The sequence below is a fragment of the Platalea leucorodia genome (genome assembly GCF_965183815.1).
Source record: "Platalea leucorodia genome assembly, chromosome: 3".
Taxonomy (NCBI): Eukaryota; Metazoa; Chordata; class Aves; order Pelecaniformes; family Threskiornithidae; genus Platalea; species Platalea leucorodia.
In genome coordinates, this window is record NC_138825.1 from 111,606,794 (window position 1) to 111,633,276 (window position 26,483).

At 47.6% G+C, this 26,483-nt stretch overlaps 1 protein-coding gene across 3 annotated transcripts in view; it reads left to right on the plus strand.

Annotated features, from left to right (window-relative positions):
- Positions 1 to 1,999: 1,999 nt before the first annotated feature.
- HPCAL1 (hippocalcin like 1) overlaps positions 2,000 to 26,483 on the plus strand; it is a 67,188-nt gene continuing 42,704 nt past the window's right edge. For 2 of the 3 annotated variants that reach the window (XM_082306694.1, XM_082306693.1), the window contains exon 1: positions 2,000 to 2,213. The gene's annotated coding sequence lies outside the window, so the exon portion shown is untranslated. Of the gene's footprint in view, positions 2,214 to 18,635; positions 18,683 to 26,483 lie in introns of all 3 variants that reach the window. The other variant, XM_082306691.1, reaches the window with a different exon arrangement.

Here is a 26,483-nt window from a genome sequence, read left to right on the forward strand (position 1 = left end):
CGAACCAGGGCAACCTCACAAGGAATTGCTGCAGCCTCCAGCAATGGCTGCAGGTCTCACTTCACAGCCTGTCCACTGCAGGACGCGGGGCAGCGAGGCAGCAGAGGAAAACCTTCTGCTGTTGGGGCTACCGGGTGACAACCACGTTAAAAATGAAAGCGGGACTGAGTGCCATGAACTGCCTCCTCTCGCCAGACAGCAGCCCTGAGTGCTGTAAATCTCGGAGGAGGCCTCAAGCAGGTACTTGCTCTGTTGCCACCTATTCCTGGGTGGAGGGTGGTGTCGTCACCCGCGCCACCGCCCTCCCTGGCAGAGCAGCCGGAGAGGCACGGCGGGAGCCACAGCCCCATCCCCGCGGCCGCCGCGCTTACGTGGGCAGTGCTCGCGCAGGGAAGGGTTTGCGGGGAGAGCAAGGGGATTACTCACGTGTAATCATCGCCTGCGAGGAGAACCCGGCTTCAAGTATGTGGAGTTGGCAGCGACGGTGGTTGCATACAGTTTTCCATTATATGTTCCTGGTCGAGTTGCTTCTAGTTTTTAACCGGTTCTTTAGTTTCCAAGCTTGTTCTTTGCCTTGGGCTGACATTTTTATTATCTTTCTTTAAGCTGGCAAAATGGTTGAACTATTTCTGAAAGGCCTTGGAGAAAATGGTTATTGTTGAGTAACATTTTCATCTCTTTGCATCAATGTATTCAGTTTCAATGTATTCAACCTTTGGAGTAGGTGTGAAAGGTTTGCATTATTTTTTTTTTTTTTGCTGTCCTTATAAAAAAATCTGTTGGACTTAGTACAGAGATAAGCTTTGAAAAACTGCTGCTTTGGTGGTGGTGGGATTTTTCTGTTTGTTCCTGCCTTCCCCCCTTGCCTCCCAAGGTCTGTTGTTAACATCTTTAAGTATCTTTTTTCTGGTGTGGCCTTGATTTCAGCTCTGTTCAGTTCTTATCTCCTGACTGCACTGAATGTGCTCACTTAGTCTCCTGTAAGGGAAGGCAGAGTGAAAGCTACCGATAAGGTACAGCGGCAACTACATTAAACTCTCCATACATTTTTGACTTGAAAATTTACTGGGCAGGAGCTGGGGGGGGGGGGCGGGGGGGGGGGCGGAATCCTAACGGGAGGATTCATTTCTTTGTCTGTGCTGCAGGCCATATTTCTGAGCAATGATTTCAATTACTTCCCTCGGGAAGCAGATTAGCATCAATCCCTAAATCCCCTCCATTTTGTGATGGGGTACGCGGGTGAGCTGTGCAAGTTCACGGCTCGCACAGAACGGCGAGCGCCCGTCTCCAGCCGGCTGGGAACGCACCCACCCACCGGCACCAAATCTACCTGCACCAAATTCACCTGTACCGCTCCCAGCCTTGGTGGGGGGCACTGCTGGGATGGGAGAGGGGCACTTTGGGGGGCACGGGGGCCGGCGCCCATCGCCCTGCTCAGCTGGGGAGCGCGGGGTCTGCTGTGAGGCTGCTGCGCTCGCTTGCAGCGGCCGCTCCAGAGCTGCCGCCGCTGCCAGCCCACCCAAAACTTGCCGCTGCTACGGGAGCCCTGCTCCACCGTTTCCTTATTTGCTTTGGGGTTAAAAAAAAAGGAAAAAAAAATTAAAAAAAAAGAAAAAAAAACGAAAAACCCAAACTTTCTTGCACACACCCCCCCCCCGCCCACGCCCGCGTTGCCAGCGAGGCCGGCAGCGAGCCCCGGCGGGGCGGGCGCAGGCCCCGCGGGCGCGGAGCCCCGCGGAGCCGCCTCTCCGCGCTGCCCCCCGGCCCCGCACTTCCTGCCCGGCGGCGGCGGCGGCGGCGGCCCGGGAGGCGGGCAGGGCGATACCAAGTGGCCCGGCTCGGCGGGAGCGCCGGCGGCGGCGGCGGGCGGGCCGTCCCTGCGCGGGGGCTCGGCGCTGCGCACGCCGCGGGGCGGCCGCGGAGCAGCGGCGCGGTGCGCTCCGCCCCCCCCGCCGCGCCCGCTGCCCCGCCGGGGAAGTTGAGCTCCGTCCCTCGCTCTCCCCGGTCCCTCGGCGACGGCTCCTTCCTCCCCCTCCCTCCAATGCGCCTCCCGCTCATTTCCTCTTTTCCTCCCCGCTCGCCGCCGCTCCGCAGGCGTGCGGCTCGCCCCGGCGCCGCCGCGGAGTTGTAGCGCCCAGGAAGCCGCCGCGCCCCCGCGCAGCAGCCGCCGCCGCCGCTTCCAGGCCGCCGCGGGACCCCGCTCCGCCCGGCCGGTAAGGGGCTGGGGCTGCCCGCCGCCGCCCGCCGGGTCGGGGGCTGGGGCTGCCCGCTGCCGCCCGGGGAAACTTCGGCGGGGCTGCGGAGGAGCCGCGCTGCCCTCTCCTGCCGCGGGGACTGTAGCAGGAGGGGAGTTGGGGTGAGGGGGGGGAACTCTACGGCTTTTGGGGGGGTATTTTTGGGGAGCGAGGGTTGGAAGGATCCCGGCTGGATTGCGGGCGCGGGGCGCATCTCTGGCAGCCCCGCGGGGCGCGGAGCGGGGCGGGGCGGGCGCCCCCGCCGCCGCCGGGGGATGCGGAGCGGGTCCCCCCGGCCCCCGCCACCGCCGGGGGATGCGGAGCGGGTCCCCCCGGCCCCGTCGCCGCCGGGCTGCGGTGGCAGCGCCCGCCTCGCCCCGAGCAGCGCGGAGCGCCAGCGCTTTCCCCTGCCCTCGGGAAAAACACATATGTGCGTATTTGTACGTGTTTCTCTCTGTGCGTGTGTGTATATGTCTGTCTGTCTGTACGCAGATATATGTGTGTATGTATATACACATGCAGCCCGCGTGTGTGTTTGGGGTGTGTGTGAGTCTCGCCTGATGATAAAGCGAGTTACGCAGCTCTGCTTTATGGTGGTTAATGGTTTACCCGGCGAAGTTCCCGCCGCATGAATGTTGCAGGGCGCTTTGAGTCAACTCCTTCAGATCCGGACTTCCTATTTGCCACCTTCCCGAACGGCCTCTAAAAAATGCTGGCATTTGCCTCTGGTGAGCAGGCTTTTTTGGCTGCCTCCTCCCCTGGGAGATGTCTGCGGCCGCGCCGGAGGCCGGGTGGCTGTGGCCGAGGTCACCCCAGTCCCCTGAACCCAGGGCAAGGGGGGACACCCTGCTCCCGGGAGGTCGTGGCAGCGAAAGTGTCTGCCAGCCTTGGTTTACATCGGGGACCTGCCAAGGCGCTGGGCTGTGGCATGCAATAACTGCAGGAGTATGGAGAATCGCAAGAAATAGGGAATAAAACAAGGCAAGTGTGTTTACAAGTGAGTTTCCATGTAAATAAGTTTCTGCTCGATTTGGGAAAAGGTCATTTAATGCATCATCTGGAATGAAAGATTTGCTGAGAAAAACAGCTGGGTGTTCAGTAGGTCTGTGTCTCCTGCTTGCAGCTGGGTGATTTATACCTTTATGGCAAAATCCTGAGTTTTTTTTCACAGGAATACTTATAGGCAAGAGCTGGAACTGAGTGTTATCCTGTAATCGCATTCACAAATGAAAATCTGATAGGGATATCAAATTTTCTCTGGGGGGGAAAGAAATGAATCAATTACTCCTTCCCCAAAATATTCTGCAGTTTTCCTGATAGGAGCTATTTGTCGTGGTTTGGGGTTCAAAAGCTCTTCTTGCCTGAGACGAAACTTGAGCAAAGACCACAGGGCTATTTCAGCAGCCCACTGGCACAATAACGCTGTCCTGCGTGGGGTCCCAGCAGCATCACTGGGTGCTTCCCGCGGCAGCTGGGGAGCAGAGCTGGAGAGGAGCCCGTGCGGGGCCCTGCCTGTGCCGGGGCCGAATATCCACCTTGCTCCTGGTGCCTTGGCCCTTCTTGGGTGCTTCGACAGGACGCCTTGGATTCAGGTGAAGGGATCTTACAACTGCTTATGTTTGATTTCATCTAGTGTGGTGAGGCTTGGGAAAAAAGGCAGGTAATCCCCCCTGCTTCTTCCCTTAGGTTAGATGGGGAGATGCTGGCCAGCCAGCAGGGCACGCGTCGCCTCTTCCTTACGCCTATTTTTTGCTTTGTTTCTTGCCTTAAATTTAGGGTTTCTCAGTGTAGAGTTGGAAGTGTAGGAAACTGGGAGGAAAAAAAAGTATGTGCCGCTATAGAGTGGCTGTCGCAACGCTGGCAGCAGCTCTGCTGAGGAGTCAGCTCTGCTGGCAGAAGAAGTGCTTTTTGTTGGCACGGCTGAGTCCGTTCACGGAATTGCAACGGTGAGAAGAGTTCTGCCAGCTGCAGGAGTGGGGTTTGCTCTTACAGCTGGGCGCGTGCACTGGCAGTAACTTGTGTCAGCGTGGACAAACCTTTTGAGTTATGGAATGAGGCTGTTGCTGTGGAGGTGCAGGCGATGCTCTGCTCGCTGTGTGTTGTAGCTGGCACCATGGTGCCTGCTTCTGCCACCCGAGCTCGTGGGCATGGCCATAACATGGGCCAGTTGTTGGGAGCTGATGACAGAGATTACTTTGTAGCCTAAGCAACATTAAACTTGGATTATGACTCTGCAAAAAAAAAAAAAAAAAAAAAAAAAAGGCAGCATTTGATCTGTGATTAGAAATGGTTGCAATTAAAAATACTCATGCAACGTGATTTTTTTCTTTTTTCCCCAAGCAAGACAATATTCTGTTGAGTGTTGATTATTTTGACGTGAGTGAGAGAGGAATGCTGGTAGACCAAGGGACAATCTGAATTAAAATTCTATGTTGTTGGGGTTTTTTTCTGGCTTTTAGTGATGCGAGACTGTTAGGAATGAGGTTGGGCTGTCTGCGTATGCAAGATGCACTGATACTCATGGGAGGAGGATCTCGCGCTTTTCCAAAGAACTGCTGGTCTTTCCTTCAAGCATGACTTATAGGTCAGATCCAGTAACAAATGCAATATGTTTTCCAGTGAATGAAAGAAAAACAGACTTTTTTTTTTTTTAAATGTGCTTTTCCTCATGTTCCTAGGATGCTTCCCATAATGTCTGTATGTGGGATTGGTTTCTTTGTTTGTTGTCTGTATTAGAAAATAGTTTGTGTCCAACTTTAGTATCTTTATGGAGCTTAACTTGGACTGAAGTTAAATTTCTTTTGGCACGAACTGATTTATCTTAGCTCACGTTGACTGTATTACTGTATTGTGTGAGATCCTAGACATGGATTGTGGCAGGATTTGCTCTTGCAAAATTGTTGGGTTTTAGCTTTAATGAACAGAAAATGTTTTAAATCAATGCCTGAAATTTCCGTTGATCCAATAATCCTCTACCATCCTGTGAGTATAACAAATGCAAATAATTATCTTCACTTCATCAGCCTTTTGCTGTATAAAAGTTTTCACCAGTTGCTTGTGTTTTGCTAACCTGCTAACTAACCCATGGATTTCTGCATTTCTTGACTTCCCCAGGTAAATACCTTCTGCCTATTGTCGCACTCCGATAGCAAAATAATTGTGAATCCTTAAACAATGGGGCAAATACTCCATGAAGGAGTTCCCTACCTTACCTCCCTGGGTCTTTCAATGGATAGGAGAGAAGATCCTTCAGCTGAGCCTCCTGGGAATGTGACCTTTCTGGAAGTTCAGTGTTATGTTGCTTATTGAGTGGGAGACCCATAGGATCGACTGTGGGATGAGTTATGCATTCTCCTGCACTGATTGCACTGGAGTTAGAAGGCAGGAGCTGGGGGGGCTGGATCCATTTTGCAATCTAAGAAATATTGCAGTTCTTCTGGATTGCACTGCATGAAATATGCCTTTATTATTATTAAGAAATGCCGCTTATAATTCGCACAGTAGGTTTGTAGATACCTGTGAATAACCAGGCTGGAAGAGATGGCAATGGTACTTTGACTATTTCAGTGTTTCTTGTACTGTAGATGTGCGTCTTTTTAAAGTCAAAGAAAGCAGCAAGTAGTTTAAGGAACTCCCTGGTGATCTGTGTTAGTTGAGATACTGTGGAAACCCATGCCAGCAGCATTCTGTGAAAAAGACGCCAGCTACAACCTGGTCGGCTTTTCTCTTTTGCACACCGCATGTTTACTGACGAGCGGACTGCCTGTATCAGGCAACAAAATCTACTTGAAACCTAGCCGGGGAGAAAAAACAGCAACAAAACTTAAACGTAGCTATAGTTACATACAGTTCGTGCACCAGCCTTTTGAGACCTTCTGCCAGTATTTTGGTGACTGCTACAAATATGTTTTCACCTTATTTTCTTTTTCAGCCCTCTTTTTTCAAGGGAGATCAGGCTGCCTAAGTGGGAAAGGGTGCAGCTGGATAAATGTATGTTTAACAGCTGGGGGAAAGGACGCTTGCTAGTATTTCAGTTGCTGTAATCTTAATGTATTCAGAGAGGTGTTCTGAGTGGATGGTATCCCTTTAAATATTCACTTGAGTTGGAAAACACTGGATTTGGGTGGCAGGGACACCTGGAGACTTCGAGGGTGAAAGGCATGGCTTGCACCTTCAGAGATGCTTGCTGAAAACGAGGCGTACTGAGATCCTGACACGCTTGCCAAGAGCGACAGCTAAACTTGGGCAGCTGGTTTAGCAATTAGATTATGTTTTTGTTTTGGACAATGAGTTTACCGTAACGAATTAACTGGTGGACTAGTCAGAGTGGCAAAGGGGTTTGTTTTAGATTCCCCAACCGTGCAGCGTGCCAGCATCAGGAACGTACTTCCCACCAGTGGGAGTGCAAGAAGCGTTTCATATGAATGCCTGGGGGGGCAGAGGGAGCGTGTGTGTGTGTTCTGGTGTGCAAACACCAAATTCTTGTGATTTCTTGAAAGTACAAGCATGTGATGGATGGTATAGCTTGGGCATGGGATAAGAAAATACATCTTGCTGATGCTTGAAAGTTGGCACGTGGCTCATGCGAAATCATTTTAGAATAGGAGGGGGTGGCGGTGGGAGGAGGGAGGAAACGAAATGCCTTGGGGGGCCGGGAGCCAGGGCGTGGGCGTGCTGCAAGCCTTCCTTGCCCTGCTTCTCATTCACCTCTGCTCCGCACGGGCTAGCGTGTCTGTGCAGAAGGGATGCTTTCCCTTGCTGGGAGGTAGCAGGATTTTTTTTCTTTTTTTTTTTTTTTTTTTTTTCTTTCTAAAGGGCATTGTGCGCAGGATGCTCTGTTCTTGGCAGCTCACCCATGGTGCTAGGGGAGAAAGCCGCTGCTTTGGGTCGTGCTGCAGATAGCCGCTGTCAAAGCCAGTTAGCATTTGCGGGGCATCCTTTCCTTTTTCTCTTTAGTGAAGCTTTATTTTTTTTTTAGCAGGTAAATGGTGTTTCTCCAAAGGCATCTCTTTGTCTTTCTTAAAACTTACCTGGGGAGAAGCAGACTTTCCTTTGGAGGACTATTTGGGGCTGGTTGATGATGGTTGTTTGCATGAGTGGGGAGTGGGAGTTACAAAGGAGGACGTTGTGGATGCATAACCATTAGCACCAACTTTAATTATGAAATGTGTGTTCAAAAGAAAGTGAGCGTACTTTGTGGTGCTTAGGAAAGGGTCTCGAAGCAACATCTGTTCAATATGCTAGAAGATGCTTGAAAATCCTCTGTCCTCTTCACCAGAGCTGAAGGGAAGGCAGCAGCTTGAAACTTGGGCTTGGGAATGCAGGTCTGGCAGGAGCTGCCTGGCAGGAGTGGCTGGTGGGTATCGCAGGCAGCTGCCTTTTGTAGTCCTCTCCACAGGGTGGTCAAAGCACCGTCCGGGAACAAGCCAGGGCTTCTGCTGTTCCGTCCAGTTTCCAATTTGAGTTTCTTCTTCGACAGTCAATACCCTTCTGTCTTGTGTCACCTCTCTCTCAGTCTCCTCTCCCTGGTATCGGTCCTCCTAAAGCTCTTGTAGTGAGAGAGCTGGAGTTGCTGTACAGAGGAGTGGGGAGAAGAAAGCAGACTCAGCGTAAAAGGCCCTCTGTGATTAGACGCTACTTTGATTTTTGCTGGGCTGAGTTTTATTGCTCTTGAGCTCGTGTATGTCAGCCTTGCTTCAGAGGGATTTGGGGGGGGGGAGCTTTCCAGAAAATGGGTGCTCCTGTGTATAAGAGTTTATTAAAGGAGGCACTTATGCAAAATAAAATGGGGGTTGGAAATGCTCGGTGCAATGAAGCCTGAGTAGTTACATCCAGTGGAGGGTGGCAGGCCAAGCCTGTCCCTGGTGTAAGGAGCCTGATTCCCCCAAATCCCATGACAAATTATTCTCCTTGGCTTAAGTTTGATGAGGAGCAAACCAAAACCCACTGAAATCAGTTGTGGGAGACCTTTTCCTTTCAGCTGGCTCCCTTGCTGTTGGTAACTCATCGGCTGCGGGGGGTTTGTTGAGTGTTGTACTCTCAGTGATGGCTGTGACACCTCAGGTTGTCAGGACAGGAGTTTGGTCGCTGCACGCATGCCTGTCCTTGGGAGCACAGTGTGAGCTTGGGGGTGCTGTGCTCCTCCACACCAGGCTTGTCCCAGGAGCATCAGCGCTGCCTGGGCTGGTCAGGGGCTCTTCTGGGGCTGTCAGAAGATGTATCAGAAGATTTTTTTTTTTTTTTTTTTTTTTTTAAATGGAAATTGGATTTCATTCCAGCTGAGGGTAATTGGAGCTGTGGTAATGATCTGAAAGCAAATGAGAATGAGCTCTGTAGACTCCAGCCACAACTTTCTGTTCTGCTCATGTCATGCTTCTTAAAATGGCATTCATTCCTAAAAGTGGCCCTAAAGCTCTGTTACTAAGACCTGTGTTTTTCTCAGGAGATACGCAAAGTGAGGGAAGATCATCCTTCTGATGTAATTCATTCTCTAGTCCTCCTCTCCCATCTCCTTAAGGATGCCCTGAACCTGCAGGCAGACTGGCTCAGCCAGGCTTGTCCCTGTGGGAAACCTCCTGACCCTGGTGGCACTTTGCGAAGGAGCAAAGAGTCTGCCTTCGTGCTCCCCAGATCACGAACAGCTGTGGCTGGACCCTCCAAAGCAGCCTGCAGTTGCAGGAGAAGGAATCTGTGACTCCAGTAATGTCTCCCTGCTTGGCCGGGAGGAGGAGAGGAGTCTTTGCAGAAGAAAATCCCATCGCCAACATCTGCCAAGATACTGCTGGATCCTCCAGAGCGGAGAAACAGTTGCTGTGCCCGTTGCAGGAGGGGGCCTCTCTTCTGACACAAGGACTTGCTGCATGCAGGTTTTGCCAGGTCTGAGCTTCCCAGCCACACCGACTGTGATTTCTCCTCTCTCAGATCTCCTGGTGTTTGCCCATGTCTTTCATCACCCCGATGGGGACTGTCAGCAGGCTGTTCGCAAGGTGTGTGCTGCAGCTTTCCACAACTCCTGTCCCTTAAGTGAAGCAAGCTGTTACGAACTGATAGCACCAGAAACGTGAATTTACTGAATGCTCGTTTTTATGGGCATAATTCAGAAGTCATGATCTGGAAGTGAAGATGCCCTTGCTTGCCGCTTCCAGAGCTCTGGCTTGTTGCAGGACACGTTCATGGATCTTCTTCCTCAGCTTTTGGCTTAGGCATTGTCTTCTGGGGACTGGAGCTTCACAGCCAGGTGTTTGCTAGTCCCATTTGTGTTGGGAGATTTTGAGTTAGCTGCTTCTTGGTGCTGAGCTTTGTTTTCAGATGCTTGGTGCCCCTGGCTGGTGCTGGGCGTCTTGTATGCCTCATTACCCAGCCCTGCTGGCTTTTTACGTTTGCTGGGGAGACATGTGTCTGACAAAAGTGGTCTGCATTGCTTGCTCAATTTCAGGAAAGCACTGCAAAACCGTGCAGGGGGAAGTTTTAATATTCTTGAGCTGTATGCATGCAAAAGGCTGGGCTGGCTATTGAATATTAATGCCTGCTCAGGAGCTTGTAACCAGTATGCCTCCTGGTGTAATAGTCATTAGATGGACAAACAAAGCATCGGTGGCTTTTAAATATCACAAGGGGTATGGCATCCTGCCTCCCCCTTTCCATGCGAGCACACTCGCTGTCTCTTGCCCGCTGTTTGGGCGGACTCTGACCCGGGGAAGACGTGTGGGTGCTGGGGCAGTGGAGCCACAGGCTGAGCTCCTCAGGGCCAGCGACCGCTGCCACCTCTGTCCGTGACAGCGTTTGTGAGATCTCCCTGCTGGCTTCTGCGGCTCTGGTCAGCGCCCGCAGCCAGCGTGACGTGGGGTTTGCAGGGTGCCCATTTGCCACCGCTTGTCTCCTCTCCTCCCCCAGCTCACCCTGCTGTCCATGTCAAGCCAGGGAGATGGCAGGCTCTTGCTTCCCGTTATCAGCCTCCATTTAAACCTAAGCTTGGCCACAGCATTTCTTAATGTCAGTCACCAGTGGAAGGAGAGGGAAAAATCCCTAACCAAAGTAGCGATGGTGACAGATCCGAGAGCGTAGACTTCAAGGTGGTCACCCGTCAGTCTTCTCCAGGTGCCTGGCTTCGTGCAAGTCACGGTGCCCACCAAGTACAGAAAGGAGGGGACTTCCAGCACTGTCACCCGAGTGTCCCTGCGGCTCCTGAGGAGGGGTTCACCCGGCTGTGTTTCAGACAGCCCTGCTGCTGGCTGAACCCCGTCTCCATGTACCCCGTTTGTGCTGGGACAGCCCCTGCCAAGGTGAGCGGTGGGAGGGCTGCCTGTGGGGAAGCGGCAGCCTGTCCTGGCAGAGCAGGGAAGACCCACCAGCCTGGAAAAATCTTTGTCACCTGAGGTTGATATTTTACAGCCTCTAAAGCCGTGATTGATGTGTTGAGGAAGTTTTGCTCTTAATGTAGCTTTTCCAGCTCTCTGGAGGTTAACAAGACACCGGTGCATCTGGTTTTTGCTTTGCTTTCAAGGTGGTTTTCCCCTTATAATTATAAAGAGAATGTATAAATTTTTTTAAAGGAGTAAACGATCTGCCCAGGAGCACTAGTTTGTGATAAACTCAATTTAAACACAGCTGCACATTCTGTAGCTGGAGTGTGGTTTTATGTAGCGTAAAAGAGCCTCAATATGCAGAGAAGGTTAAGGTTATATGAGGAACCTTGGCTGTGCCATAACAGCATTTATCACTGTAATTTTGTTTTTGAATAAATTCAGGCTTCATTCAGTCCTTGGAAAGTTTTTGAACTCTTTCAACTGCTCTTTTATGTCCCTCCACCTAGTAGCTTAGCTGATACAAATTTGCAATCTCCTTTAATAAAAGGCAGTTGACACTATGTCCTGCATAGCTGCTTAGCAAATCTTATTTTAGCAGATGCCTCCCTTTCCCTGACCGTCCTTATTCACTTCATTCCTCGCGAATCTTTATTGTGTAACTTGAACGTAATGTTTAGTTTAGAGCATCCTGTGAAGCAGGGAAATGCAACTGAAAAGGAGGCTGAAAAAGGGAAGAGAGAAACTTCCTGGACAATGAATGTGTAATGACATAATTTAGTTAATTGTATTGGGGAAAAGTTTAAAAGAGGAAATAGAGTAAATAAGTGGCACTGTTCTGTCCCCAACTGCCTGTATCCTTTTTAACAGTAGGCTGATCGCTTCTGCGCAAGTCAGACCAGGCACCATGTGGCATTTGTCTACAGTCTTTGAGGGGAAAAAACAACAAAACCAACCCTGCAATTCAGTAAGGCAAAAATATTTACGTGATATTAGTTCATCTTGTTCTGACACTTTAAATTAGATTTAATAAAATTTAATGCATTTAGTCATAGCAGAATCTTTGAATTTCCATACCTTCCTTTCCTTCTTTCATGTGCACACAGCTTCTAGGGGAATTTAGTGCAGTACATGCGCTTAGACAACTTACTTTGGCCATCAATTCTGTGGTATCATCAACTTACCCAGCTTGGCTTCTAGTCTTAGCGCTGGTGCTGTCCTGAAAAAGCCTTTGCTTACACTTGAATTTGTAAAGCTTCCTTACCCTTTAGTTGCTTTTGTGGAACCCAAGTTTGGGGTGTGTTTAATAAGCCAAATAGCTTTGCTTATGTAAAACTGGCCTAAGAACTGCAGATATTAATTACTCATTGAATTGGGTGGAGGAGATGTTTGTACAGCTTCCTCACCCCTCTGAAGTGGGGCATCGTGGCATGGTCATCCTCAGTGGCCAAAGGTTATCAGCCAACTTGTGAGAGCATCCGTTAGCAGGAGGGATGGAGCCAAAACCGACATGTAATGCAGAAATACAATCTGCAGCTTTGGACTGAAGTAAGCAAAACTCCTCCGAAGCCAGGGGAATTGCCTCTGACTCCACTGAGATGAATCTGTGGCAGTGTAGCCCATGATGTATTTCATGATAGGTCTTGTTGGTGTGCAGGTTTCTCCTTTGCATGAGCTTAGTGTGGTTTCCGTTGGTTTCCCTGTTGTTCCCCTGAATCTGGCAGGGATAACTGTTTGTGTTATGATAGCATCAGCCAGAGATAAGATTCTTGTACCGCACGCTTCAGGCTGTTCTTCAGTCAATGGTTTAACCACTATATTGCAGCTGTGTTCAATAAATAAACCTTTGGGGATGTTCAGAGTGGGGTTTTTGGAAATGTGGAACAACAGTTACTCACTGTAGACCTAATCTTCTACTAATTTAGGTCCAAGCTTTTCAGATTGTACTCCAAGTGTTTCTGTGCTCCAGCACAGCAGGCATGCAGCGGAGATGTGCGGCGCAGCATGGAGTGTTTCCTAAAATCCCACAGTAAAAACTGAGGGGATAGATGCGTTCAATTGATAGGATTTTGGTGACTCCTGTGAGCCCAACTCTGATGTCTCACAGCTAAGGCATGACATTCCTGCTTGGGTAGGAGCACAAGTCACAAACAGTCTTCCAGACAGAGACGTAGGTCTCTTACTCACTTGGAGAGTTTACTTTTAAGCACTCAGGTAAACATCTTGTCATGCTCTCAGGACTTGTTGACTTACCTGGTAGACCTGAGTGCCACGGGAAACCGAAGGAAAACAATGTTCTGGCAGGGCAGAGATTACGCCACTGTCCCTGCAACACCCAGCAGCCCCATTCTCCCTGTATGGTTTTGGGTTTTTTTAATGGTACAACATCCACCATTATTTGTTCTGTCTTCTCTGCTGAGAGGTGGACCTGGCTTCGCATTTCACCTCACTGTTAGGGGTTAAATTCACCAAGCAGTGTCAGGGTGGCTTTGTGAGCAGGTATAGGTACCGGTGATGCTGCAACGTGCTTCAGGTTGCAAAAATTTGTGTTGGAAAGTTGTCCAAATAAACTGCAGTGGGAGAAATCCTGAAGGCAGAGAGCTGACAGGAGTTGGACACCTTCTGAAAATGCAGGCTGCTTTACAGCATGAGAAGTCAAAGTAGCCTGGGAGCCTGTTCAGTCCGTTCAGTCAACAGGTGCAGGAGGTGCTGCAAATAAGCAAACACGGCCTCCGAGGAATGTTTTGAACTCCTCTCTGTTGCCGTGTCTTGATACCGTTAGTGCTTGCTGTTTCCTTCGTGCTCTGGCAGCCGCCTGGTTACAGTCTTCCCTGTGAGAAGTGGTGCTTTGCTACGGTGACTGCCAGGAACTTTCATCGAGAGTTTTTGGGCTGTGTGGCCATCTCGGTGCACATGTCCAGTTTGATGCGTTCAAATTGAGGTTCACTGTTGTTATGGTTGTGGTGACAGCTGGAAGCAGGTATAGGACATGTCTTCTGTCAGCTACCAGAGCTGATGTGGCTCTGTTGATGGCCTGGGGCTCGAGGGAGCGACATTCAATCTCTGACTTAACTATATGCCTCCTGAGATGTTCCTGGGGAGGCTGCAGGGTCTCCATACATCAGTTTCCTATTGCAGTGGTTGCATTATAATACATTTCTGGGGGTGTTGCAAGCATGTTGCTTAGGTGAAATGGTAACGGGAGAGGTGCCACTAGCAGTATCCAAGGCAGAGAAAGGAGGGGCAGCAGTTTATTCTGTTGACACAACAGAAACCTCTCTCAGTGGTACCAGCCCCTTGGGGGCTGCCCAGCCTAAGGTGTATCTGCACCGCAGCCATAGCAGAGTATTGAGGACACGTGAATTAGCTTTTACGTTAGCCAGTACCTAAATCTCTAGTTGTAGCACCCTGGAGTGCAGTATGGGCTAGAAAGGGAAATGAGCCTACGCTGGGCTGTGGTGGCATCTGGGCTCTCTGAGCCATGCCGAGTGGTGTAAGTGATCCCTGGGACTTAAGCAGGTTGGAAATGAGCTTGGGTAGTGACAATCCTTTGATGGACAGGGTGAACTGACCGACTCTTCTTCTGGGATGTAGGGGCCTTAAAGAAAACAAACCTGGAGGACAGAGTCCTCTGGGAGTTTCTTTGCACTGTGGGTTGAATTCTATGTCAAGGTGGGACCTCTCAGAGCTGCTGGGTGGGCTCCGAGCGTGGTGGCTTACAGGCCTGGTGTGAAAGGTGAGGAGGAGAAAGGGAGCAAGAGGTGAGTGGGAAGAGACTGTGCTATGGAGGAAGAGGTAGGTGGACACACTCCAGAGCAGTTTGTCAGCTGGCACGAGTGCTGGCACAGCTACACATGCGGTCTGGATGCATCCACAAGCATGTGTAGAAGTGCAACAGCCAAAGGTGTGGTGCCGTAGTGGGTGATGAGCTGAGCAGCTGGGGGGGACTGGAGGAAAATTAGACTAGAATAGTTCAGTTGGAAGGGACGTACAATGACCATCTAGTCCAACTGCATAGCAAATGACAGGACAAGTAGTTTCTTGGCTGTCCATAGGCTATTGCTACCCACATGTAAAGGGGACTGCAAAATTGTATGTCCTAACAAGCCCTTACCAGTTTGCATTTGCAAGAAAAAAAGAAAAAAAACCTAACACATTTTTATAAAATAGCAGAGTCTAGTTGAAAAAGAAATTGCAAATAAGGGAGAGCAGAGACTTCATGTAGTGCTTGGGGTTATCTCCACTGCTGCAAGTGATGTTTGCAGGCAGGTCACACCATCCACAAATGTAGCAATGTTAATAACAGTATTGATTTGTCTCAATGCAGTTATGAAAGCTGAACCTTGGAGGTGTGGGAGGGCCTTATCAGTAATCAGCATCAAGATTGATCAAGGATAGTATCAGCCAAAGGGGAACAAATGGAGGCTAGAAGAGGGCAAGGTAAAATAGTGGCCATTAAAGGAAGAAAAGTGCCCACAACACTTGAGGCTTCTCCATCACGTAGAAAGAAATCTACTTTATATATAATGTCTATGACTCGGGGCAAAGGAATGGGGTTAAAATCACTTTGGAAAACAAGACAAAAGAAAAATAAAGGTGTCTGCAACGGTTTTGGTGCAAGCTAAGGCAGGTCTGGAGACACTGCAGGATGTGGCAGAGCTGCAGTGCCCGCAGGGGAGGCAGGGGTGGGTGACGCGTGACCATTGGGAGGGACTTCTACCCCTGCTAGATAGGTCAAAGTGTGGTCTGAAAAAAAAACATTTGCTACCTTGGTTTCTCCAGTCTGTCAGTGAAGCTCTTTTTATAAGAAGGATCTTTACAAATGATTCTTTGGAGCAGTTTCCTCCTTAAGCTTTTTGCTGGCAGCTCTGAAAACAGTAGGTTGATGCACTCGCCTCTTCCTGCCCAGCCTCCAAAAGTTACTGACATCTCTTCCTTTAATTCTGCTTTGTAATTGAATTTCTGCCATAAGTTGCTTCTGCTAATTCAATTATACCTTACTTTTAACTGGCAGTGGCTTTAAATACTTCATGTGATACTAACATAGAAATTAACGTGTGCTGTCCGGTTACCCTCTACTCCATTGGGTTGCAGCAAAGGTTTTGTATGATTATAAGAATTTAAGTAGCCATTTTTTTTCCCAAAAGTCTTTTGGGATGCCAGAATCTAGCCAAGGACTGGGAAATGCCATTTATTTTGCACACATAAATATGGCCAAATAATTGTGCACTATTCTGTAAGGTTTGTTGAATGGGGAAGGCACAACAATTTTGTACCAGCAACACAGAAAAGAAATCGGAAGAGCTTCTGGGTTGTGTTTCCTATTTTGCCATTGACTGGGTTCAATCCTTACGTTGCCTTTCCGTTGGGTTTCATTGGGTTGGCAGCTTGGAGAGATAACATCCATCCCTGTACAAAATGAGGATACTAGGTTTTCTTCCCAAAAAGATGTTGAAGCTAAAATGACTTGTTTAAATGTTTGTATTGCTGCCAGGTTACAACATTAGTGAGTGCCTGCCTGGGGATCTCAAGAGTAATAGAAAGTTTCATGGAGTGTTGGATCTTCCTTCCTGTGAGCAGGAGACTGATGTAGTTGACATCTGCACTGACAAGGGAAGATACCAAGATAAAATAGGAAGAGAATCATTTAGGGAGCACTCACTTAAGGGTTTTTCTCTTTTTCTTTATTTTTTCTTCCAGGTTCTCTAGGCCTTAGGGAAGGGATTGTTTAAAACAACCCCCCAGATGTTGGGAGGACACATGTGGCAAGGTTGGTCTTCAGCAAAAGCCGGTCAACCAGCATCACCAGTGATCAGGGGAGAGGGCACCTGCAGGGGGTGGCTGGTGACCCTGTGGCAGAGTGGGATGCCCTGACCTCACCTCCATGACACTTGTCTTGTTCTCATGATTTGTAGAAGGAGCTAGATTTCAGTTGGCTGCTTGACTTTGGTTCTTTCCAATTTCTTCTGGGTGATTATTTCTGAAAACCGGTGGAGAATTTGTGAGGTTTCCATAACAATGAAAAAGTAAAAAATATAGTGCTAAATTTTTTAAAAAGGAGAAGATGGAATTGCAGTACAGCCAGTCTGACTTTTATTAACTTCCAGTAAAACACTGTAATAAATTATTTCCCACCTGGGCATCTTCTGGGTGCTTATGAGTAACAATCAGCATGGATTAGTCTGGAACAAATCATGTCAGACATCCTAATTTCCTTCTTCAGCAGGGTAACAGGTCTTGCGGATAGAAGAGGAGCAGATGATAAGATGTACTTCAGTCTAGTTAGGTTTTTGGCACTGTTTTGATATTCTCAGAAGGAAGTTAGGGAAAAGGAATTTTGGTGAAACTTTTGCCTTATGGATGGTGCAATGTGGGTGTGCTAACCATGCTCCAGGCTTAGCTCCACTATGTCATCAAGCTCAGAAGAAGTATTGGGTGGGGATTTCCAGAGGTGGACCCTGTGGCTTGGGTCATTGTAATTGATGCATTTGATAAAATACTGGTTCAGACTCAACAGGTAGCACCAAACTAGGGGAGGTTACAAGCACTTGGGAGGAGGGATTAGATTTTCAAATAACTTTGGGCAAAACCAGAAAATTAACTTGGAGGGTCCATCATTCGCACCCGAAGGCGTTAATGTGGGCTTGCAGTTATCCCTGGTGAATGAGCTGGCTGTACAGACTACCCAGGGGTGGTTGGAGGGGCTCTGCTGAAAAATGTTTTGGGATTGTGGTGGGTCACATACTGCTTTGCCAGCATCATCCTGCCCCAACAGCACCGGACAGAGTCTTCCATAAACAGGAGGATGGACTTGCTGTGTCCTGTGTTGTGTCTCCTGGTGCTTTGGCATTGCTGGAGTACTGGAGCCAGTGTGGGGCACTGCATCTAGGGGAAGACGTGGAGAAAATGAGAGAGGCCAGTGGGGATCTGAAGAACATGACCCAAGAGGAAAGATGGGAAGGAGTGGGGTGTTTGGTCTGGAGAGAGGGTGAAGGATTGGCACAACGGATTTGCAGGAAGACTGCTGCGAGGCGAGAAATATGAAACATCTGCCCCATGTCTGTGGGGGTTAGGGCAAGTGGTAATGAGTTTGAATAGTATCACAAAAGGAAGAAATTCCTACTTGTAGGGATAGTGAAATGTTGAAGGAGACTGTTGGGAGGCTTTGGTAATGTCTGGGATCTCTATGGCTCGGGTTTTGCATTGGGCAGACCCAATGTGTGTGTTAGGGGTGGGTTGGAGGTGCCTAGGAGTAGGGTCCCAAACCCGGTGGGGTTACTGGGTCAGACGAGGGTCTGGCAGGGAAAAAGTTGGTGTGGTGGGGCTGGAGGAGACGAATGCTTCCCAGCCGTGCCTGGCCTCAGTGGTGGGGGAAATCATGGAAGGCTCTGTGGGAGGGTGGGAATCAGAGCGAGTCACTTGGTGTTGATTTTCTGATCCACAGACTGAGAGATTAGGAATCGCAGAAGCAGGTGAGCTCACTCCTGGTGCTCTCCTCTGTGACTCCTTAAGTGCTGATGAACCCTCAGGATTCACAGTTGGCAGATGCTGAAGGGATGCAAATTATTATACTCTGTTTTCTCGAGACGCACGCTCAACGGAAAGAGAAGTGATTTTTAACCTTTCAGAGCAATGCTTAATGGCTCCAGGAAACTTGAAACTTTCTCCTGTTTTTAGATCTTGGCATAGTAATATTTTGAGGTATAAGCCAAGCAAACCTTCTGAATCCGAACTTGATACTTGCTTATTTTGAAAGATGAGTTTTACAAAAAAGATTTAAAGTAGGAAGGGTGGTTTCAGCAGATTTTTGAATGCCAGAAGAATTTGCTGTCTGAATTCGAGAGAAATCTGTGCGTTTTTCAACATGGGAGCTGATTTCTATTTCAGGACAAATAATAAAATGCAAACGCAGGCAACAAAGTTGTTTCTCAGTGTAGGGTAAGAACTGGAGTGGAGTTTTTGCATGTTTAGACTAATTCTGATTTCTTTTTCAGCTGGTAAAAACTGTTTTTTACAGGGGAGGCCAAAAAGTGGGAAAGTTATCACTTAGAAGAAAGCTGTAATGTAAAGCATGTTTGGTTTGTGTCTTCTGCTCCAGGTTACTAAGCCCTGTGGACTTTCTCTGAAGAGATTCCAAGATAGGTGGTGAGTACTTTCCAGAGCTTTCTCCTTTCAAGGTGCTCTTTAAATTAGTTATAGAAAATACCAGTGTTGGTTTTTGTTCTACATTGGGTGCAGAAGTTTGCATTTGCTGAGCTTGTGGCCCACTTTAGTTTTAAAGCTGGCAGGGCTAATCTTTGAGTAGGGGTTTGGCATCAAAATGTTAAGCTTTACTTTTGCACCAAAATGAATTTTCTGAGACTTGATTCGTGAAATAAATGCTATATTTTTAAAAATATTTCACTTTAGGAAAAATCTGTACAAATTACACTGTATTTTTACTAAAAGGCTACACTGTCCAGTGGGGCAAAGTGTTTTCCATGTCAGAGAGCAACCTTAGGTTTCTTTTTTCCTTCTGTTCTGACCATCTGTGTTAATCTAAAGGAATGCAACTTCCAGAGGGTTAAATGACCTGCATAACTCGCGCTAATCTTTGCTGCATGTGACTGATATTGTCCTGCCTGCACCCAAGACTTCCATGTATTTCATTTTTATGTGCTTCATTAAAGTCCTTATTTGTACGTAAACAAAACATTAAATCGGTAAAGAGCTGCAGGAGAATGAGATTGCTAAAAAATGCCGATGTTGTGGCATTGCAGCTGGAGAGCCACCTCTTATGCTGATGTAAATCAGTGCAATTTCTTTTCCTCTGGTGGAGCTGATCTCTTCCGGTGAATGCCAGCCAGGACGCTGCTCTGTAGCACCCTTTGCTGTTTGTTTTCGTCGTTTCTAGAGAAATACGTACCCTGTTTCCTCTTTCAATTCTAGATTTCTTTCCAATGAGATTAACCAAATCATATCATTACCCATTAATTGCTCAGGAAGTTTATTCTTTAGTTGCACTTCCCTGGTGCACAGGATACAAGCTATTAGAGCTCTTATGTGTTCAGACTGACTAATGAACTACAGTTGAATGTCCCAAACCTCTAATGGACTTCTCCATCTTCCAAATCAATATATTTTCCATAGATAAGGGGCCTTTTGATACAGATGGTCCCAGGTTGATTTGAAGTGTCCATACAGCTGAAATGTAGCCATCTGCACATGTTTCTTGTCGGGGCAGGGGAGGACGCTGGGGTTTGGTGTGTTGTACTGTGCTTGTGTCCACCTTAAATATGTGTTCATTTTGGCCAGAAAATGCTTATTTAACATTTATAAGGGTCTTATTTAATGCCCCTTGAATGTATTTGTCACCAATTACATCTTTCATTGATGAAAGCATCCCCTACTTAATAAACTGTTTTATCCATGTTTTCTGTATAAGGAGAGATAATTTAACCCCAGATGGTCCTTCTGACTAAGGCTTATGTCCGTAAACCATGAGTCTTGTAAGACCAAATTATGAATCTTGTGTGCCTTTTGCCAAAATGCTCTTGTGAGTAATAGCTTATGAACCCCTCCTCTCCCCCAGTCCCACAGCTACGATTGGATCTGCATTATAAAACTGCACGCTGTTTGTACTGATAATTGCTATATTGGGACCTGAATCATCAGTTGATCTTTTTGAGATGTTGAAAGATGAATCAAGCTCTCTTCTCCTGAGGGCAGAGGGGAGTATGGGGTTGGTGACACTAAAACCATGTGTGTAAAGGCCAGGCAATTTTAAACTGTCCGTTTAAATTGTACTTACAATCGGATTTTCTTTTCTTGTTGTTTTACAACATCTGAATAGGTTATAAGTTAAAAAAAACTTATTAATGCTCCAGACTCTGCTTGCCAGAGTTAATGTTTCTTTCTCCTGGGTAGTCCCTTTGGGTAGTGCTTTTAAAAGCTTGAAGGTCCTGTGGTCTTTCGGGGAAATTTGGGCTTCCGATACACTTTTGCAAAGAGAGTTTAGAGGTGTCAGGTGTTTATGCGTCACATTTTTGCTGCTTTAATGGTCTATATTCCTCCTCGCCTTTTCAAATTCAGGTGTGTCCTTTATTCCAATTTGGGAATTTAGATGATCCATACCAGTATGAAGGTACATGTCCAGGGTGTAACAGTTTCTGTATGGAGCCTTACGGTGGTCTGGCTGTGTCGGTTGATATTTAACATGCAGTAGGAGACAGACTTGAAGGCAGACTGGTGCTGAGCCAGCTGGGCATTTTCCAAAATGTAACATGTGGCCAGTGGCACATGTGTGGCTTCAGAGCAACATATAGCATCATGAAAACAAAATATATATGAAAGTCCCTGAAAGTAGCTCAAATTTTACCACAGCTGAGCACACCTGGATGTGAGGGTGCCATCTGGGGAAGGGGGGAACAAGCACTTGGGTGCTTTCCTGATGGGGTACTGCGGGCTGTGACAGGGCAAGCTGCTTACCCGTGTTTCTGCCTGTAAGCTCATAAGCAGCTCTGAGCAGCAGAGACCGGGGAGCCAGGCACACGATGGGAGATGCACCCGCATCGGGGCTGCCCTGGGCAGGACGGCTGAATCGGCACCCGTACTGGAGTCTCTTGTGCCTCAGCGTGTTTCGGGGTGCTGCTGGGGTGCTTGTGCCAGGAGGCTGGAGGCGTGATGTGGGCGTGAGGGCCATCTTGGTCCCAGGTCTGATGCGGTGGGGCTGCAGCAGTGGCATCACCGTAGCCTCTGTGCTGTTTCAGAGGAGTGCATGAGCAGCTGTGCCCTGCGGCTGAGGGAGGCAGAGGACAGGGCATGAAGTGGCGCGAACAACAGCAGAAACTGCCTGTTGCTTGCATGGAGCTGGGGCTCTGCAGCTGAAACGGGGCTCCTCCGGTTCAGTGCTGGCATGCATCACTGCAACATCCAGGACTTGCATTTTGAAGTGAAACTTTCTGCAGCCAAAGACTGACAGATCAGTTCTACCAAACTGGTGTTGAGAAACATTTTATTTTTAAACTGGAAGCTGACCTGAAACCTGTGCAACCTTTGTTTTTTGAGGGAAAGTGGCTCCCCTTGAATGGGAGGTTGTGTAGAGGCCTGGAGGGTTGCGCTCCTGGAGATGCCTCAGGACCACCTTTGGCTCGGCATTGAAATCAGTGGATGCTCTTGCCGTTGGTGCTGGGGTGTTTTTGAAAATACTCCTGTGCGTAGAGCGGGGCTGTGGGCACCTCCTCGTGGCCTGGCTCTGGGACCTTCTCCATCACTAGGACATCCCTAAGATGTCCTCATCCCTGAGCCCCGGTGCCTACCAGCATGGCTCCTCCTCTGCTGTCCCTGCCAGCACCTCCCTGCCTTCCCCACAGCCCACTCCTGTCCCCATCTCCAGGGTCCCACAGGGTCACCCTCCCTGTGAGCGTCTGGGCTCTGTGGGGAGGAGGAACCAGCAGCAGAGCCAGACTGAGCAACAGGGTGGAGGAGGAGGGAGCAGGCAAGATAAGGGGGAATTTGAGGCTTTTTCCCCCCTTCCCTGGGCATCCTCTGTGCCACAGCCTTGAAAAACTCTCTGGTTTGAGGATTCAAATCCTATTGGGGAAAGGGAGACCTTTCAGTGCTATAACCTTTTTCTGTTACCTTTCCCCGCAGTCTGCTAAAACCCTCTAGAGGATGCTGCGAGGGCCAGATGTCTGCCATACATATGACTATACTGCAGTGGGGGGAAAAAAAAGTGCAATTAATTGGAAAATGTGTCTTAAAAAAGAACAAATGGGGAGCACAATAGCAAATTAAGTACCTTGTGTGAGTGGCTTATGTAATAAAATAATTAAGAAGAATTTTTTATGCGTTTTTCCTCCCTACCACCTTTAAAAATTTGTATTTGAGTATGTTGTCTATATTTTTAATATAAAAAGATTTAATTATTTTCACTGATGAGGCATTTCTGTGTTGTATTGTGTGTTTGCTTTCCACATACCCTGTTAGCTCATTCAAGGATATTAAGAAAATAACCAGGATGAATGTGCAACGCTGCTGTTCATCTGTGTTTGTTTTTATGAATGAATCTTCTGCCTGGTTGCACACAGACTTCGGGATTGCCCACTTTTTTGAGAACTCCTAAAATTCAAAATTTTTCATCAATTCTTTACTGTGATGGGGAAAATTTAAAAGCAGGCTTTGCTTTTAAAAAAAATGTAAGTTATTAGCCAAGATTTCCAAGCTTGGATTATTCTGTAATAGCGCTGTTTTTCCCATCATTTACTGTGTCTCCTACAAACACCACCTACCTTGTACATTTTGTGTAGATGTTGCTATATAGCATGAAAAAGGAGTGTCTCCTAATGCAAATATCTCATGTTGATTCACTGCTATACAACTGTTCATCCTCTAATAGTGTGGGATTACAAAGCATTATCATCCTCAGATTGACTCAGGTAGTGCTATTTTTATTTAAGCTGTATTAAGGTATCATTGTGAATCTTTGGTCTTGCAGCATGGGGGTAATACGATTTACTATTTTTATAAAAAATCAACACAGCTGTACAAATCCTGTCCATAGCAAGAGCTGCAAAGATTCGTCATGAGCTCAACACTTTTTTTCCCCCATTTCCTTTACAGTGAGTTGTTAAACTTTTAATTTTCATGTGACATCCATCATGTTGGCCAGGCTTGGAATAAAATAAGAGGGTGCCTTGGCTTATGGCCAGGGACTTGCTGGGAGAAGCTTTAGTGTAAGCAGGGGGCTTTGGTGTAAGAGGGTGAGCAGGTTTGGGGATGCTTGGTGGAGTTACCTGGGCAGCCACCAAGGGGATGCAGCGGATTTCATCCATCTGAGCCCTTGTGGGGTCATGTAATTCAAGCAAATGAGACCTCCCGTGGACATCATATCAGCACTTGTGTCCCTCCACCTTGCTGGCTTTTAGATCAGGCCCTGCCCCTCTTAATTGAAAAAAAAAAAAAACTGCTGTAATTTGGTGTGGATCCTTTCCTCGCTCCTTTCCTGCTTATCACCCTGCAGCAGCTTGGTGCCCTGTTAAAGCAAAAATAAACATATGTCCTGGGGTTGAGGTTGGCTGAGGGGCACAGTCAGAGCTATCTATGGACAGCATGTCTGTCCGGCTGGATGCCTGCGGGTGGGACGGACCGCCAGCTGTTGTGTTTCCAGAGGGGGAGGAAAAAAAAGCATGGTCAGGGATCATTTCCCATAGGTGGTTTGGATGCAGCCCCCTTTCGGGGGAGCATAGTAGGAAGGACATCACTCACGGGTCGGCAGTGCACCCCCAAACTTCCCACCTCCAGGATTTGCCAGGATGGGGGGCTGCTTCAGAGCAGGGGACGCAGCACTGTCTTTTGGGGAGTTTCCGGGCATCTTTCTGGCCTTTGTTGGCATTTGGAAGAAGAGGCGATGGTTGACAGAAGGGGAGCGGTGGTGGCGCTGCTCCACCTGCCCCAGCATCATGCACATCCTCCTGGGCATCCTCCTGGGCTCTGCATCCCGGGGCGGCCTGGCTGGCGAGCTGCTTAATTGCTCTAATTGGCTCATGGCACCCAAAGGCACCAGGATCCTGGCGGGACTGCTACCATGAGCAGCTGTGGCTGTCTCAAGCGCGATCCCCAGTTGTGTAAGTATGAACACATGTGGGGACACATGGGGCCTCAGCCCGCAAAAAAAAAATGTGAGTGGGTGTTTCCATCCCCTTCAAGCCTTCATTTGAAATGAAGTAGACATTCAGCAATGGGTATTTTTACAGCTTTCTCTTTAATTATCAGGAATGCAGAATAACTTTGAATAACTACTTGATTTCTACCTTACACAGAAAAAAAGCCAGTGGTAGTGGCTGGATGCTCCACACTTCGGCATGGGCAGCACAGCACATCCATTGGAAGGGGTGAGAAGATGCTGTAGATTTGCCAGTGCAGCACTGCAACAGGCTGCTTGCAAAGGCTTTCAGTCCCATTCCCAGCTGACCACGAACTGTTGAGCTGGGTATGGGAATCAGCTGGTGAAGTCTGATCTCTGTTACGCCATTTAGGGTAGAGGAACTTAAATTGTCAATTTTGCCATAATAAAATATGTGAATAATTTTGACATGGGATGCATGCTGAGTTTCAGAATAACCAAGCCTGAAGGCAGGGAAGAAAAATTGTGAATGTTAATTAAAAGGTTTTTTGAGGTGAAGCCTGAAAACCCCAACTTACTTTGAGGGTTTTGACCTATCTAATATGTTTACCTCTTTAAAAAGAGCAACACGTCCTGTTCATTGTGCTTGTTTTTATGCTTAACATGTATTTTAGCTGTATTTAAGTATTTCAGTAGCAAAGTTAACCATTTAACTAGCTAACCACACACAGACTTGCAGGTCTGATTTTGCTGCAGCCTCATTGCTGCATTCTTGCTCCGGCCAGGGTCTCGGCTCCAGTGCTTTGTTAATGGTTTGGTTTGGGGGGGGTTGGTTTGGAGTTTTTTGGGTTCTTTTTCCCCCTGACACCACCAAGTGTTGCATCTACATCGGCTGTCTGGTCCAGGCATCTCCCTCTTCCTGCACAGCGTTCTGGTGAAGTTCCAGTGGAGCATCGGTGGGGTTGGTGGGATGCAAGCTGGTTTTTGTGTGAGCAGAGGGTCTGAGCTAAGCCAGAAAGTTTTGTTTCCTTCTCCCTAAGCATTTGGTATTTATAAATACTACCCTCGGGTTACCAGAAAATCGTGTCTCTTAGCAATCAAAATCCAGATTGCTCCCTTCCAGAGAGCTGCCCTGCATCACTGGGGGAAGCAGATGTGGCCATCAGACAGACCCTTGTTGCTGTTTTCTGGGATGAACCATCAGCATCTGCAGTTGGGCTAGATGATCGTTGCAGGTCCCTTCCAACTGACCTCTCCTCTCTTCTCCTCCTCTCTTCTCATGTAGACAGGATTCAGGAGCTGCAAGAGGACTGGGCTGTAGATCCCAGCTGGTATTTCTGTTCTTGCTTTGGTGCAGGAGGGGTTAGATGCTCACTGGCTGGCTGTCTTACACCCTAAAGCCTGAGAATTAATTGTCTCAATTTTGATTGCATCAGCAAATGGAGTGTGGTCACAAAATGCAGTGAATCTGCTACAGTAAAACTGAAGTGTATTGAAATACAGAATTTTCATTTCAGGAAAAAAAAAATTGGTCTTCATTGAATTTCAGGGGGAATATGATTTGACATTTTCTTTCATAAAATACCATAAAAATAATTTAGGAAGAATGTTAATTTTTGTAATTTGTGGGAGAAATTTCATTTTTGGGATTTACCATCAGTAGCTTATTTCGTGGCACGTCAGTATTAAGGCATTTATCATTAAGGATGTGTATCATGTTTCATTGTTTGTTATGTACCATTACTACCTATATGTCAGAATAGTTAATTATCTCGTTTTGATCATTTATATTGGAATCATTAAGTCAGTTTGGTTTTAAGTCTTTTTCTAGGTTAAAATACCTTTTCTCTGAATGATGATGAAATATTTCAACGCTGTATCAAGGAGCACAATAGATATGTTAATATAAGGGTATGAAAATAGAATCTTGGGGATTCAAAACCTTGAGCAGATTGGTTTCAGAATATACTAGGAGTACCTTCCCTGAGTTTGCATATGCTTCCCAAGTGTTTTGAATCTGAAAAAAAGAGCTGTTTCCTTTTATTTTGCTTGCATTTTGGTTTTCGTTGTTTTTTTTTTTTTAAGTTGGACCAAATGTATTTGACAAACTCTGCTCCTCACTTGAATAGTCAGGTAAGAGGACTGAATGGTCCCCGTTCACCACTATAAAGATAGTGGGGGATGAATTTACCTGCAAAATGTCAAGTGAATTGAGGATTGAGAGATGATAGCATGTACAAAAGACGTTTCAAAGCAGGCAGGCACTAAATGTTGAATTTTGTAGAGTACCTGGGAAATTACTTCAGATTATCCTCTTGAATCAGTGTACTTTTAAAGATCATT